Source organism: Protopterus annectens, chromosome 8.part0 (assembly GCF_019279795.1).
Source record: "Protopterus annectens isolate FY-2018-M chromosome 8.part0, PAN1.0, whole genome shotgun sequence".
In the NCBI taxonomy this organism is placed as follows: domain Eukaryota; kingdom Metazoa; phylum Chordata; order Ceratodontiformes; family Protopteridae; genus Protopterus; species Protopterus annectens.
In genome coordinates this window covers 1292772537-1292787728 of record NC_056741.1, presented here as the reverse complement: position 1 = coordinate 1292787728, position 15192 = coordinate 1292772537, and positions in this window count along the sequence as shown.

Genomic DNA, 15192 nt, shown 5'->3' with positions numbered 1-15192 from the left:
ACAATTCAGTTTGCAAATGTCTTCATTCATTTTTATAAATAACCCTTTGGATCTGTGTTTCATAAAATGCAGTGCTATAATTCATGTAGTAGTGATCTATAGAGATCTCATGTTGGAAATCTAAGCTCAAAATGTTAGATTTTGGTAGAGTTATTGACATTTGACCAAACTAATATTAAAAATATGCTGCCCATTTTAACCAACTGATTGTTGCAGAGGGTTGTGATATTTTAACCATGTGAAGTTTTAGTATGACATTTTCAGGTTGTTTTTATAGGGTCACTTTTTTCTTACTGTTTCATATGTAAATATCATTGTGTGGACATCTTCACAAATCCTGTTTTTGATCTAAGTTACACAGGTCACTGTCAATGTTGTGGTGGGCCATAGATGGTAAGTTAACAATCTGAGCTCAGATAATACATTTTGGTAGAATTATCAGCATTTGTTGAAAAGAATGCTTAAAAAAATTCCCATTTTAGTTAAACTGAATTTGTATAGGATTATATTTTTTAACTACGTGGAATCTTGGCATGGAATTTTCAAGGTAGCCACTTTAGGGACCCTTCTGTCTATCTGTTATGTTTATTTGTGTACTTTTATTTGCAAATGTCATTTCACAGGTTTTGCAAATTCCATTTTGGATATAAGTTGTACTAATACAATGTTCTGATGGTGCATATATAATGTGAAGACTCTGGACTCAATTTTAAGTTTTTGGCAGAGTTATTAGCATTTATTGAAAGTAATGCTTAAAATAAGTACATTGATTATTTTAATTAATTGACTGTAGTACAGTATAACTTTTAACAACATGGAATTTTAGCATGACATTTTCTGGGTAGCAATTTTATGGACCTTTCTGTTTAACTACCATGTGTCATTGTGCAGTTTTGTTTGTAAATTTCATTTCAGTATCATTTTCACAAATTTGATTTGCCCTTATTCAATGTCATTCTTAGTTTAGGTGGTGGCAGTCTATAGACTGCATGTTGAAATATAAAGCACAGATATGTTATATTTATGTAAAGCACTGAAAGAATTTATTTTCTTTATTCCTCTCACATGTTCCATTATTAGATTGTGTCTTGTCCTCTTAGTTCCCCTAAATAAAGTGCAAAACCATGAAAACTAGCTATGTATATGAAACCCTTTGAGTGACAACATCTCCAGCCTTTAAATAAATGTTCCTTTCATTTCTCAGGATGTATGAATTTATCTGTATGCTTAACATAACAACAGCAATTGTGACACGTCATTATACCGTTAATATTAAGTTTTGAAGTCTCAGTACTAAATACAAAAGGGGCCAAGATCTCACTTAAATTCTTGCCACACGTATAAGTGAAGATGATTGCTTACAACTAGACATCTTGTGTGAGTGGTGTTAATGTAATTCCAGTCTGGGGTATCCTCCCCACTTTGTTCATACGGACAACATATGTAACTTCACTGAATTCGTTCCATTCTTTAGATAAGTATTCATTAACATAGGCTTCACCATAACCACAATCTAAAAATCTCTGTCTAGTACTGGGCACATCTTTTTTCTTCTGTTCGGAATCATTAGTTTTGGGAATATATACATATTTGGGGTGTCTTCTTTTAAAACATAAGAAGTTAGTCACTGCTGCTTTTTACATATACATTTTCCATGCTAACTTATGACAAAGTTTGCATGCAAACACATTCAAGAGTTCAAGTCCATGAATGTCGTGCTGACATTTAAATGTAAATGGTTCATAGCATTTTATAATATATACAAAAATTGATGGTAGTTATTTAAATCAACATTAGGAATACTATGCCTTGCAAAGACAGCTTTCAGTACACCACTTGACTTGTAGTGTCAGTCACCTTCCTAACTTCAGGAGACTACAGACAGTAGTGAAGACATATCTGGTAAATATTCTCTTGATACTGGAAAAGATCTGTCTTAGGCCATGGTCTTCCTGCAGCTGAGTAGGGCATCACTTTCTCGCTCGCGCACTTTGCCTCTTGGATTATTATTTTCATATAAATTATAAACAGAACAGTGCAGCTCTGCTTCTTCTACCTGTGTTGATATGCCTGTCTGGAAAATCACATCATGTGCTCCTTCTTTATTCTTAACTACTCTAAAATGAGACTCAAGTATGCTGTTTAACATTTATTTTTCTAAACCAATGTGTAACTGTTAACTTGTCTGTTTGAACAACAAACCCCATATCCAGTTTATATCCTCTCAGAATAGAAAGTAATGCAGGACTGTTTTGGAATGACACATTTTTTCTCTGGGCGTCCTCCACTAAAACACCTGTTATCTTTTTCATCTCTGGATCTTCCTCAGTACAATTATCTAAGCTTTCTTCCAGTTGTACATAAGCATAGCATAGCACAGTTAAATTCCAGTTAACCTTCCAAGAAGTCTTCTTTCTGCTGTTATAAATATGATGACTAACCATATCTTCTGCATACATTTGACCTATTGGCATTTAGCTCACTGTCAAGAACCAAGAAAAATCTGCACAGAAGGATTCACAAATGCAAAATGCTTAGCAAGCATGTCAAACAGTTTCTTTTCTTCAGCTATTTGGATTACATTTCCTGGGAAATCGACAGATAATGATCGTCCTCGCTGCTGAGATCCTTGTCCTTTCTCTGCTGTCATTTTATCAGCTCTAGTGGCAGAGGATCTCCTTTGTGTCTTCAGTTTTAAAAATTATTATGTTTCTGGCTAGAATCTTCTGATCCTCAAGCTACTAACTGTATTTGTCTCTGGTTGATAAACTGCCAACGTAAAATCCAGATTGAAGAACTGCAGAGATTCTATAGTAAGACTTGAGGCCAAACATCCATCATTTGTATTTAAAAATCTTTTTAGCTGCTGATTTACCTGCAGAGTTTTCATCTGCACTTTTTCCTGTTATTCCAGTGCTACAAACACAGCACCTCATAGTTTAGCAGGGTCGGCTACAAAGGACACGAAGCTTAGGGATTCGCTAGCACAAACATGGGGAAATAATGAAGTCTTTGACAAAATGTAAAGCTGATGGTAACATTTGTCCATCTATTGGAAGTGTAGTAAGAAGGAGAATGAAAGGTCAATGGATGTTGACAAAATATGATACACCAAGTATGCATCCACCTGAAGACCAAGAAACAGTCAGAAGATATATAACATTCCCTGAAGTGCTACAACATCAAGGTAGGTAATATGAGTAGGCATCCAGGTATTCTCCCTAACTTTAAAAGTTTTCAAATATTTTTTGTCTGACTACATTTTATTAAAATATTTATAAGAAATATTATGTAAACAATAGACTAGTATTGTTTTGAGAAAACAATCATATAATGTAACAATATAATAACTATATACACTATTTACATTTATGTTATACTTAAGCAGGCAGACAGATGTTGGAACCCTCATTTGAATACTTTTACAAAAATATTGATAATATCCTTTAAACTCGAAAAACAGAAGCCACGAGTTTAATTAAATGCTTATTGTGTAATAACTGAAGTAATTAAATTCCCTTATTTCACATAATCTGAAAATTTTGACTTGAATATTAGAAATAAATTACAGCCTGTTATGTTCCGTGTAGCTGTTTTAGTAAAGACAAACAAAGGTATTCCAGACAAATTGAGCCAGTTATATGTTATATAAAATGTAACTATCATGAAGGGAGTAAGGAGAATCAATAAATGGTCTTTACTTAAATTACTGATTATGATACGCAGCACTGCAAGGTTCCATGAGAAGCCAAATCGTACAATTCAAAATCATGCAGACTCAAAGAAGGAAATTTCAGCAAGTGGAAATACAACAAACATTAATCACTGAAAGCCACTTTTGATAAACCTCAAGGTATTTTTCAGGGAGGCAAACCCCCTACACTGCTCACATGGAGGACAACCTCACAGCCTCCAAACACCTATATATATATAATGTTATAAATTCTCCTGAATTTCTTATAACACAGTGCTTTGAAACAGCAACATTTTATTAAAACTTTCAAATGTCTTGCTATATTGATTTAACTTGCAAGGATAGGTCATAGGATATCCATAGAGAAGGACAGTTGCATTTTGTGTTATATTTAAGCTTAGAAATAAGTGTCTATGATTGAGAGATGGTTTTCTTTCATATCAATGACTGGTATAGTAATTAAAAGATGTAGCTTTCTCTTGCTTAACTGGAATGGCAGAAAATTTAGATTAAATTGTTGAACCTTTAAATGGTAATCTCTTGCTAACTGTCAATGGTACATAATATGATCTATAAACCCTTAAGCCTGCCCATCTCTGAATAATAGAGTAAAACCTTACATCCCCAAGAGAGCCCTTAGATCCAAAGATAAGAAACTACTTGCTATCTCCAAGCCGTCTAAAATACCAGGACAGAGCCTATACTCTCACGTGGTTGCCAAAGTGTGGAACATGCTGCCGCTATCCAGAACTATTCCTACACCAGCAGCTTTCAAACTTTCCCTAAAGCAGCATCTACATAATTATTGGCGGTGTCTGTGCTCTGCACCTGGCTAACCTCACCTCTACTTTTGCTTTTTCTTTTGTCCCTCCTTCTTATAAACCCTCTCCTAACTTCTGCACCTCGGCTTCCTTTATAGCAACACTACCTAAGATTAGCTTTCAGTCTTCTGTTATTCCCTCCTCTTACACTCCTCTTTCTTACTACTGTGCTTTCTCTGTTTCACAAAAAAGTGTTCAGCACCTCATTTCCCCACTAAGAATTTATCTCAGACAATTCTGCTCCTGAATACTGACTGTATTATAGAATGTACTGTGCCCATATCCTAAAGCTTTGTTGGTAAATATGAAGTATGTATTATATCATATATACACTGCATGTTGCAAAATAAGTATTATATTGTATGTACATTGCATGTAATCTGTTTCATCACATGATTCTGTAACTACGTTTCTGTATTTCACTTTTTGTTACTGTTATATGCCTATATATTAGAGTCTGTATTTGGAGCTTTTCTCCCCAGGCCTTCACTGAAAGCGGGTTCTTTTTGACCCAGCTGGACCATCCCAGTAAACAAATGTCAAATAAATATATATAAATAAACATAGAATGGTAATTATCAGTATATAGCCAATTAATAAACAACATGCCTTGTACACTTCCAACACAGAATGTAAGTAAAATTATTAGATACAAAATCCCATGCTTTTCTTTTTGGAATTAGAGGAAATTCTAACAAATTTATAACTGCACTCCTAACAGAATATTAGGATTATGACCAGGTGCTCCAAAAGTAGGTTATATGTTAGAGCTTGTGACTGTATTAAATAGTGACATAATGACAGAAATGTAAAAGGAAATTATGGATGTTTAAGTTAGCTAAGGTCCTATTATTTATGACAAAATAATTTTGTACCAAGAATGTGACCAAAGGGGAAGCCAAATTCCTTTAGTAATACTATCTCCATAACACTGACAAGCATATTTGCTCTAATCACTAAATCATAGTTTTCAGATTAGGAAGATTAAGCCCTACAAACTATTTGGGTGCCATTAATCTGGAATATGAGACTCCAGTAGATTTAGATGACAAAATAAACCTAGTCAGCTAGAAAGTGATCTTTTTAAACATTTTGATAGGAATATGTTGACAACTTGACATGATATGAATTAGAAGCATGGGAAAATATTCATTTTAACCATAGATACTTTGGATAGAGCAGAAACTTTCATACCTACCCATCTCTTCATATAAGTAGAAACTGAATTCTGTTGCTTTAACAAGTTGTTTTGATGAGAAACATTGTAGGGGCATGCAACTCTTAGTTATTTTAGACAATAACTAAGTGTGACTCCTTACATGTCTAACAGGATGAGTGCTGTCATCAAACAAGGAAAATAAGATGATCAGATAAATGTTTATGGCTTCCAGTGTTTTCAGAATGTCAAATGAGTGATGTTAGCAGTAAATATTTAAGTCGTATACAGATGCTGTAAAGAGGACCATTATACTCAAAAAGAAAAAAAATGCATATAAAATGTGCTTGTTAAATACAGAAAATTAGGTTCAATATAGATATTAAATAATTAAGAGGAAAGAGGGCACTCTTAACATGACCCATTTAATACAGATTGATTTCCACAGACAGCTGTTTACATAAAGCTGAATTGATGATGATTTATATAGAACTTTAATTCAATACATTCTAATCAGAAACTAAAATTATAGACAGAATGAAAAAAAAAGAATAATCTGTTTTATCAAATGGTGTTAAGGAGATGATGTATAGATTATGGAGTTTTTTTCTTTGTATAACTGGAATGTTTCCAAAGTTATAGGTTTGTTACTGGCTTGAAAAGTGAGGAAAACATTGAAAGGGTAAACTGATAGGAGAATTATCTTTGAGTTTTAGCTAGTACAACATCATATCATTTGATATCTAAATTAATGAGAGTGACATGTTTGAAATGTGTATGGTCCAAAAGACCAGTATTTTGTTTTGGAATAATAATAAAGAATCTGGATAAATTGATGTGGAGGTCACATAGACTATAATGTTGAAAAAAATATTGTTAACAGTATTTTTAGATAAGATGTCTGCAATTCTCTATAGTAGTATGAGATGCAACCATCAGGTCCTGGGCATTTATTATGTTTCTTGGAGAATACTGTTATTCTTCTGAAGAAAAAAACATAATTAATAATGTTGCCTGCTCTGAATGAATTTATGGAACATAAGTACATTTAAGATATTGCTCAACATCTAAACATGTATTGTGTAATAAGCAGAATTATATATTTTATACATTTTCTATGTAGTTTTAAAAATACTTGCATATTTTTACATTGAAGCTAACTAATACATTATGGCCTTTGGCTTCAGGAATACTTGTAGATGTTTTTGGATCTTAATGATACTAAACGTTTTGAAGGTGTTTGCACCCGTTCTGAATAATAGGCCAGCACCTTATCTTTATAACACAAACGATGTTTGGAATGAAAAAAAAAAGTAGTTCATTTTGGAAGTCCATAACACAATTGCAAATAGAAATGCCATAATAATTTATTAGACTACTTTCTAGCAATATGAGATGTTCTAAGGTTTCTTTCTCTCACTTAAGTTTTTTTTTTTTTGTTTTGTTTTGTTAAGATATGAGGCTTGGTTTATAAGGGTGCCTTTTAATTCTGATTTGAAATCTGCCAGTTGAATATCAAATTTAATTAAAGTGTCAGTAGTCAAATATGTAGCTCAGCTAGTTCCATGTCTTTGATGCAGATGGCTATGGGTTATAGTCCCACAGAATGTAGTTAAATTCATTTTTTAGTACCGACAATGCAGAGCAGAAAAGGGAGTGCTGTACTCCTGAGTGTGCCAGCTGTCCAATGAGATGTTAAATCAAAGCCCCATCTGCCTCAGGTAGATGCAAATGGTCCCAAGGTATTTATCAAAAAGAGTAGGGGGGGAAGTCACCAGTGCCCTGACTAAATTTCCCCCTAGTCTGTATAAATACCACCTTGGTTCTCACCTGAAAAGAGGTCATTGGCCCAGTGGGACTAACCCAGTCAACTAAGTGTAAAATATGAAATAAACAGGAGTTTAGGTAATTCTGTTGAAAAATCTGCAAGGTTTGGGGAAAACGTTTTAACTACCTTGGGTTCATAAACTAGCTTAGGACTGTGTTCAGATCAAACCTGATGTCTGTCTTTCTTTCTTGTTAAGAAAGGACTACAAACCAGCTTACTTTGAAATTATTTCAAATATTGTGACTCCTTGAAAACATCTTTAATAACAAAAACATTTTTAGAATAATAAAAAAAAATCTGCTCTTGACAAAGATTTTTGCAAAGTAGGAAAATGGTAGGATGGCTTGATTAGGGATAAGGATACCTGAAGGGATCAGTAAAGTTACATTCTGTTTGCAAGTCTGAGATCATATTGGATACAGTAATATTATATAGTTTAATTTAATTACTTACTTAATTATTTTTATTAATATTTGTTTACTGGGTAGTACACTTGTCAATACTGACCACTTTTAGGCTCCTCCCAGGTGAAATATGAAACTTTTCACAAACAAAAAGAATTGAAAGCAGTAACAGTGTAGTTCAGATTAGTTACATAGAAAAACATATATGTACATTACAGTACACATAGTATAAGGTACAGTATTTACAGTAGTTTCTAAACCAAATCCACCTTCAGTAATTCTATGAGAGGAGAAGAGAAGTGAAAAGGGAGCTAGGAATGGTGTGCTAGGTGATATGTCCTGTGATGAAACAGGAGTATTTTGTTTGGATGAAGAGGGGCTTTTTAAATTGCATTCTGAATTTGGAATATCTGTTGATTTGCTTTAGGTGGATTGGGAGGGCTTGCCAAAGAGTAGGTGCCAGAGAGGAGAATGCATTTGCAGTGCCATTGAGTTTGGTTGTACGTGTAATAAGAGATGATGTGGCTTCTGAGTAGTATCTCGTGCTGGATAAGGAGTTTTTTTCATGCTGTTTAGCTGAAAAGAGAGTAAATATCTGGAGATGGAGTAGCTTGTAGATTTAGGATAGTAACAATATGTTAGCTCTTTGGTTTATGGCAGACATTTGGCTTTTTCTAAAGTGATGCTCATGGAGGGATGAGTTTGTGATGAATTGGCAGATGCTGTTGGAGATTGTCTGGAGTGTAGTGGAGGTATTTTTCTTGGAGGCGTTTATGGAAACGGGTAGTCCATAGTCTAGCTGAGAGAGGAGAACTCCTTTGCTGTAGGCTACTCTGACTGGTTAAGATAGAAAAAGGGGAGATATTTGTGGTTCAGAAGAGGAGATAGTTTATTTTTGCCCTCAATGTATGTGGGTATGGAAGTTTAGAGAAGGATCACGCCATAATCCTAGGTATTTGAAGGTGGATGTTGTTTCTGTGGCATAGTTGTGTAAGTCAAAGATAGTTAAAGAGCCAGGAGCGTGGCAAATATTCTGTGGAGTTCCAAAAAGCATAGTTTTAGTCTTGGAGGGGTTGAGAAATAACTTATGGTTTAAGAGCTATTGGTGAAGCTCATATTCAGTCTGACTGGAGTTGAGAATGAATGTTGGCGTGAGAGTGACTTGACTGGTAAATGACTATGTAATCTGTGTAGAGAATATGTAGGAGATGGTGAGGTCACAAGGAAGTTTGTTAATAAATATAGAGAAGAGAGGGGGAGGCAAGAATGGATCCTTGTAGTGCACCTTTGATAATAGGTGCAGATTCTGATTGGAGGAAATCCAGTTTTAACTTTGAAGTGTTAACCAGTAAAGAGATTTTTATACAGGGAATGTTGTCTGGGCTGATACCAGTTTCAGTTAGGTTGTTTAGGAGGCGATAGTCTACAAGTCAAATACCTTTACCAGATCTATAAATAGGGCCTGTAAGGAGGCCTCTGTCAGTGTTATGCAGGCTATTATCCATTAGGGACCAAAGTGATATCATAGTTCTTTGTTCAGGCCACAACACATGCTGTTTGGAGGACAGCAGATGGCACTGCTGGATGTAGAGAAAGAGCTGGGTGTTTCATAGTTTTGACAGGTAAGTATTAGACTAGCTGCCCTTGCAGGCCATTTTAAGCCTAGCCAGTTTCCCCAAAAGTGAGCATCAAACCCTGTACCTTGTGACTGTGAGGGAAACATCTTAACCATTATGTCAACCCCCAAAGTTTGGCCAGAGATGGGAGGATTGATATTGGACAAGTGTAAGAGTTATTTATTTGGGTTAGTTTGCTTTAAGAGGAGTTAATTAGAGTAGTTTTCCAAATCTGTGGCATGGTGTTTTGTGTGTGGCATTGATTATAAAAATAGCTGAGAGCAAGACATAGCTGATCTTACTTCAGAGATCACCTATACCTTCCTCTCATCCATCTGGAAATACTAACAAACAAAGGAGACAAAAATAATTTTTAGAGAAGGCCAAACCTGTCTGCATCCTCCATCCATGATTCTCAAGTATATTTAATCTAAGATTGGACAATTCATGATGAATAAATCTTCTTATGACTGCATTCTCACTGAATATGTGCATCCGTTTTCTTCTGTAGGGAGTTTTGATTATGTGGCATTTGACACAGATGATTAAAGCTATGACCTGTTACCAAGCTGCTCCCTATAGCCTGGGATTTAAAATTAGGGTTGCCAACTGTCCATAATTCTTCCGGACTGTTCAGAATTAAGAGACACTGTATGGAAAATGGACACTGCAGTGTATTGACAAGAACAAATAAAATATATTATCTATAGGATGTCAATTGTTAAAAAAAAAAAAAAAAAAAAAAAAAAAAAAACTTCTTAACACCGCGATGGTGGTGTCTTCTTTAAGGATCATGCATCACATGTACACATGTCATCATGGATGTAAACTAATTCCACACTTGCACTTGGAATTTAAACTAGCCATCCAGGAAAGAGAGAAGGCAAGTAAGAGAGAGTGTGTGTGTGTGTGTGTGTGTGTGTGTGTGTGTGTGTGTGTGTGTGTGTGTGTGTGTGCCTGTATAAGTAAAATTTAACTAACAGTTCTCTTTATTTGTGTATGAGAGAGAAAGTGTGTGTGGCATTGATTATATGTACATATGTATACGTGAATGTGAGTGCATGTAATTTAAAGTAGCCTTTCCTTTTCTGTATATGAGAGAAAGTATGTGTGTGGGTTGTTGCTGTATGAGAGAGAAGGTGTGGGTGTGTGTTGCTGTGTGAGAGTGTAAGTGTGTGTGTATGCGTGTGTGTGTGATGAGAGCAGAGAGATGGTAGGTGTGTGTGTGTGTGTGTGTGTTCCACATACCTCTCAAATGTCCAGATTTAGCCTCATAGTTTTGGTCTGTTTCTCATAAAAAAGTGTGGTTTTCTGGCAATTAATGGAGGACTGAAGTCACTAAATAATGACATATATGAGTTTCAGAAAATGCATGCTAACACAAATCCTGTTATTTTGGCAACTTTCAAAGTTAAAAAGAACAATATTTAAAATCTATCCCTTTTTTGGCCCCATTGTATCTCCATTATTTGAGGCATTGTCCAGATTTCTTGTACTAAGAGGTGCGCATACCTCTCAACTATCCAGATTTTGGCCTTCTATCTTTGGCCTATATTCCTCATAAAATTTGTGGTTTTCTGGCAATTCATGGAAGATTGAAGTCACTGAATAATGACATATATGAGTTTCAGATTTCATATCCTTCAGAAAATGCATGCTAACACACATCCTGTTATCTAACAACTTTCTAAGTCTACCAGAGCAATATTTAAAATCTGCACCTATTTTTGGCCCTTTGCACCCCGCCCCCCAATTATTTAGGCTTTGTCCAGATTTCTTATGCTAAGAGTTTGCCAGCTAGGCAGGTATTGTATGTAATGCCTTAGTTGGGAGGGGCCAGGCTAGTCAATTAATTTGATCAGGCTTGACCTTGTAACTCAGTTACAGGAAACAAAAGCCTAAATCCCCTACACCAACTACCAGACTGCTGAAGGAGTTGTGAGCTTCACTGGAGACAAGAGCCTGAATCCTCTACACCAATTACCAGACTACTGAAGGGATTGTGAGCTTCAATGGAGACAAGAGCCTGAATCCCCTACACGAACTACCAGACTGCTGAAGGGATTGTGAGCTTCAGTGGAGACAAGAGCCTGAATCCCCTACACCAACTAAAAGACTGCTGAAGGAATTGTGGGCTTCAATGGAGACAAGAGCCTGAATCCCCTAGACCAACTACCAGACTGCTGAAGGGATTGTGAGCTTCAGTGGAGACAAGAGCCTGAATCCCCTAGACCAACTACCAGACTGCTGAAGGAATTGTGAGCTTCAGTGGAGATGAGAGCCTGAATCCCCTACACCAACTACCAGACTGGTGAAGGAATTGTGAGCTTCAATGGAGACAAGAGCCTGAATCCCCTAGACCAACTACTACTACTGCTACCCACACAATTGTTTGCATGCTTAGGACATTGCTATTAATGTGATAATTTGTGGCTACATCACTATCTCCACAGATGATGATGTATGTTTTGTTGTGAGGCCCTGTTTCTGGCACCAGTCATTTGTCTGGGTGAGACCCTCTTGTAGTATGTATACATCACTAGGGAAGTTGATGGCAGTGCCCAGCCTAAAGTCATCTGTAAACTTGGTCAGCCATAGACCTCTGCATGGTGCTGTATTATGCAAGGAATATAATCTAATACAATGAAGAAGGTGAATCAAAGAATACATACATGTATGCATGGCCCTAAAAATGTGTGCAAGGAGTCTATGGTTTGAAAACAACTCAAAGATAAATGTAATCTTCCATTGGCCATTTTCTTTGAATGTAGGTTTTAATGCCATTTCAATGAATGTGAATTTCAAGGGCAGTGAAGTTTATTGCTCATGCTAAGTCTGTTCTCATTGTAAGACTGTATTGTTTGTTTAGCAAATGGCTATCAGTGTTTGTGCTATGTTATTTCAATATCTGTAATCACGGTAGAAATAAATAAAGCAGTATGCACACTGATAGGTTTGAGCTGTGTTTATGGTAACTGGGGAGAAGTAGCCAAGTAATGGAACACTGGAATGGCTGTGGAGGGGCTGCTGGTAGGGTGCAGCAGGAGAGGTTGCTCTGGGGCAGGTGATATTACTCTGTCTAGGGCCCTATTTGACCTTGATCTGGTTCTGTTCACATACCTGTCCAGAATTTTTGAGATGAATAGTTGGCAACCCTATTTGATTTCCATTGCTTAACTGTGTGACTCTGAGCATGCCACTTAACCAGACAGTACTCTTAGTCTGAACCTAAGAAAATCTTTAGGGGAACATGAATTTTGGCTATTAAATAAGCTGAAAATGACTTGGACATCCCACTGGCATTTTCACTTTCATACCTCACAGAGTTACACTATACAATAAGGCTTTGGCGCTGTAGATTTACAAACATATCTTCAAAGACAGCTGGTCTACTGGTAAGAATAATACAAACAGGAGGGTATAGAGTCAATACCAGATATCATAAATAGATGTAAAAAATACCAAGGATAGTACAGCATAAATGTACGGATAATGCAGTGTTTAGTCCATAGCCCTATGTGATCAATGGTGCTAAATCCTTAGAATTATGTCTTCTCACTTGAGCATGCAGCCCTGTTGTTAAAGCACCCCATTAGTCATTCTTCATTACTCCCCACAACTTCATCTGTATGGATTTATGCCTTCACAGTGGAAGGGTAGATACTGGTGATATTGCATTAGACCAGCTGTGCAGCACTTAAAAATAGTTACTCACTCACTCACTCACTCACTCACTCACTCACTCACTCACTCACTCACTCACTCACTCACTCACTCACTCACTCTCCCATTCCTTCTTAATTCTATTCAGGGTTGTAGAACAATCCGAGTTTATCCCAGGAAGCAATGTATTCAAACCATACAGCCAGTGTTGGATAAGAAACCCCGCCATTGTAATGTACTGTATGATAGGATACTAGAATTTGCTGAATTTAAATATCTAGATGAAAACTTGAGAAGGGATGTAAAATTAAAGTTTAACATTTTTTCAGTCCATCTTAATGTTGAGCAAGCCAGTCTAAAGCCTAATAGCATAATTATTTAATAGCTTTATCTGAATTTTTTCATAAAACATATATTTCCATTTGTCTCCTGGCCTGACAGATTTATTGATAAACTGCTCTACTAATGTTATGCGGGGATTGCAAATATAATAATAAATGTAAATGTCATTTTCTCCAATCTCTGTCACTGGAACATGGCAAATGATTTGACACCTCAGAAAGTAAAACTTCATTTTAATTTTATACGTCTTTTTTTTTTTTTAGTATTGGTGAAACATGTCAACCTGTTTAGAAAATAATACGTCCCCACAACCTCCATTATTTCATGTGAAAAAAATAAATATATTTCAGTACTGGTGTATGTTTTACCAAACAGCCTGCTTCAGAGAAGTATCTTTCTAACTATGATGAAAAACAAATTAGTAGTATGTTTCAAAGTTACTGTGCTTAACAGTTTCTGGTTATGTGGCAGTTCATTTCTGCTTGCATCACTGGTGGTATTATTTTATCACAAACATTAAAGATAAGGGATGATATGCATTGGCTGCGTAAGCTGTATCTCACAGGTTTTCATTGTGATAAGTAAGCAATAATGCCCAACAGGGTGTATGTGTGTGTTACTGTGTAAACAATGCCTGCTCAGGGGTATTATGAGGCCCGATGTTGCAGGCAGAGGGCCTCTACACACTTAGAAAGGTGTTGTTTACATAGTAACACACACCCTAGAGGGCATTGCTGTGTTTAGAGAATGGACTTTATGTAAAATTGTGTTTAACTTATTTTTTTTTTTTTATGTATTTTTGATGTAAAATAGTTCCACTGTCTAATGTTTCAGACTTGCTGTATTATATATAAATGGTGTGGGATCTCACTCTCTCTGTCTCACACACACACACACACACACACACACACACACACACACACACACACACACACACACACACACACACAGAAACACAGTTGTGGTTTAGAAAAAGCATGCTAACACAAATCCTGTTATTCAAGCAACTTTGTAATCTTATAACAGCAATATCTGTTCCTATTTGTGAGCCTTTGTTTTCCCTTTATTTTAGTCTTTATTCATATATCTTGAGTTAAGAAGCTGAGAGGTATGCAAACCTCAAATGCTGCTGCCACTGCATGATCACTCAAACTCTTCGCACACACACACACACACACACACACACACACACACACACACACACACACACACACACACTTCCTTTCTCATGTATGCAAGCATGCATACACTCATACATGCAGACAGAAACACACACACACTTTTCTATTTGTTTTTAATTGTATATGTATTTTTTTTTATTTTACATACGCTAAACAGCTAAAGTACTGCTTAGCGAGTATCAAACAATGGCGCCGTTAGCTTTCTTTCAGTCCGAGCTCCACGCAGCTTAATATGCTGCAGTAAAGTGGTGGACTCATTTGTCACCAGGCATTACCTGTAGATTAACACCCTGCTGGAGAATGTTTGTTCTCCAATCAGGGTGACAATGTAGAGGTTTCCCATTCCTTAAAAAAATATGAATACATCCCATGGTAATTCATTTTCCAAACTCTGCCATTATTTTGGATGGGAAAAGGAAGGAAGAAAGAAAGAAACAAGCAGGCTAAGTTTTTACACAGTTGATGCTAACAGCCTTATTCTTTTCAT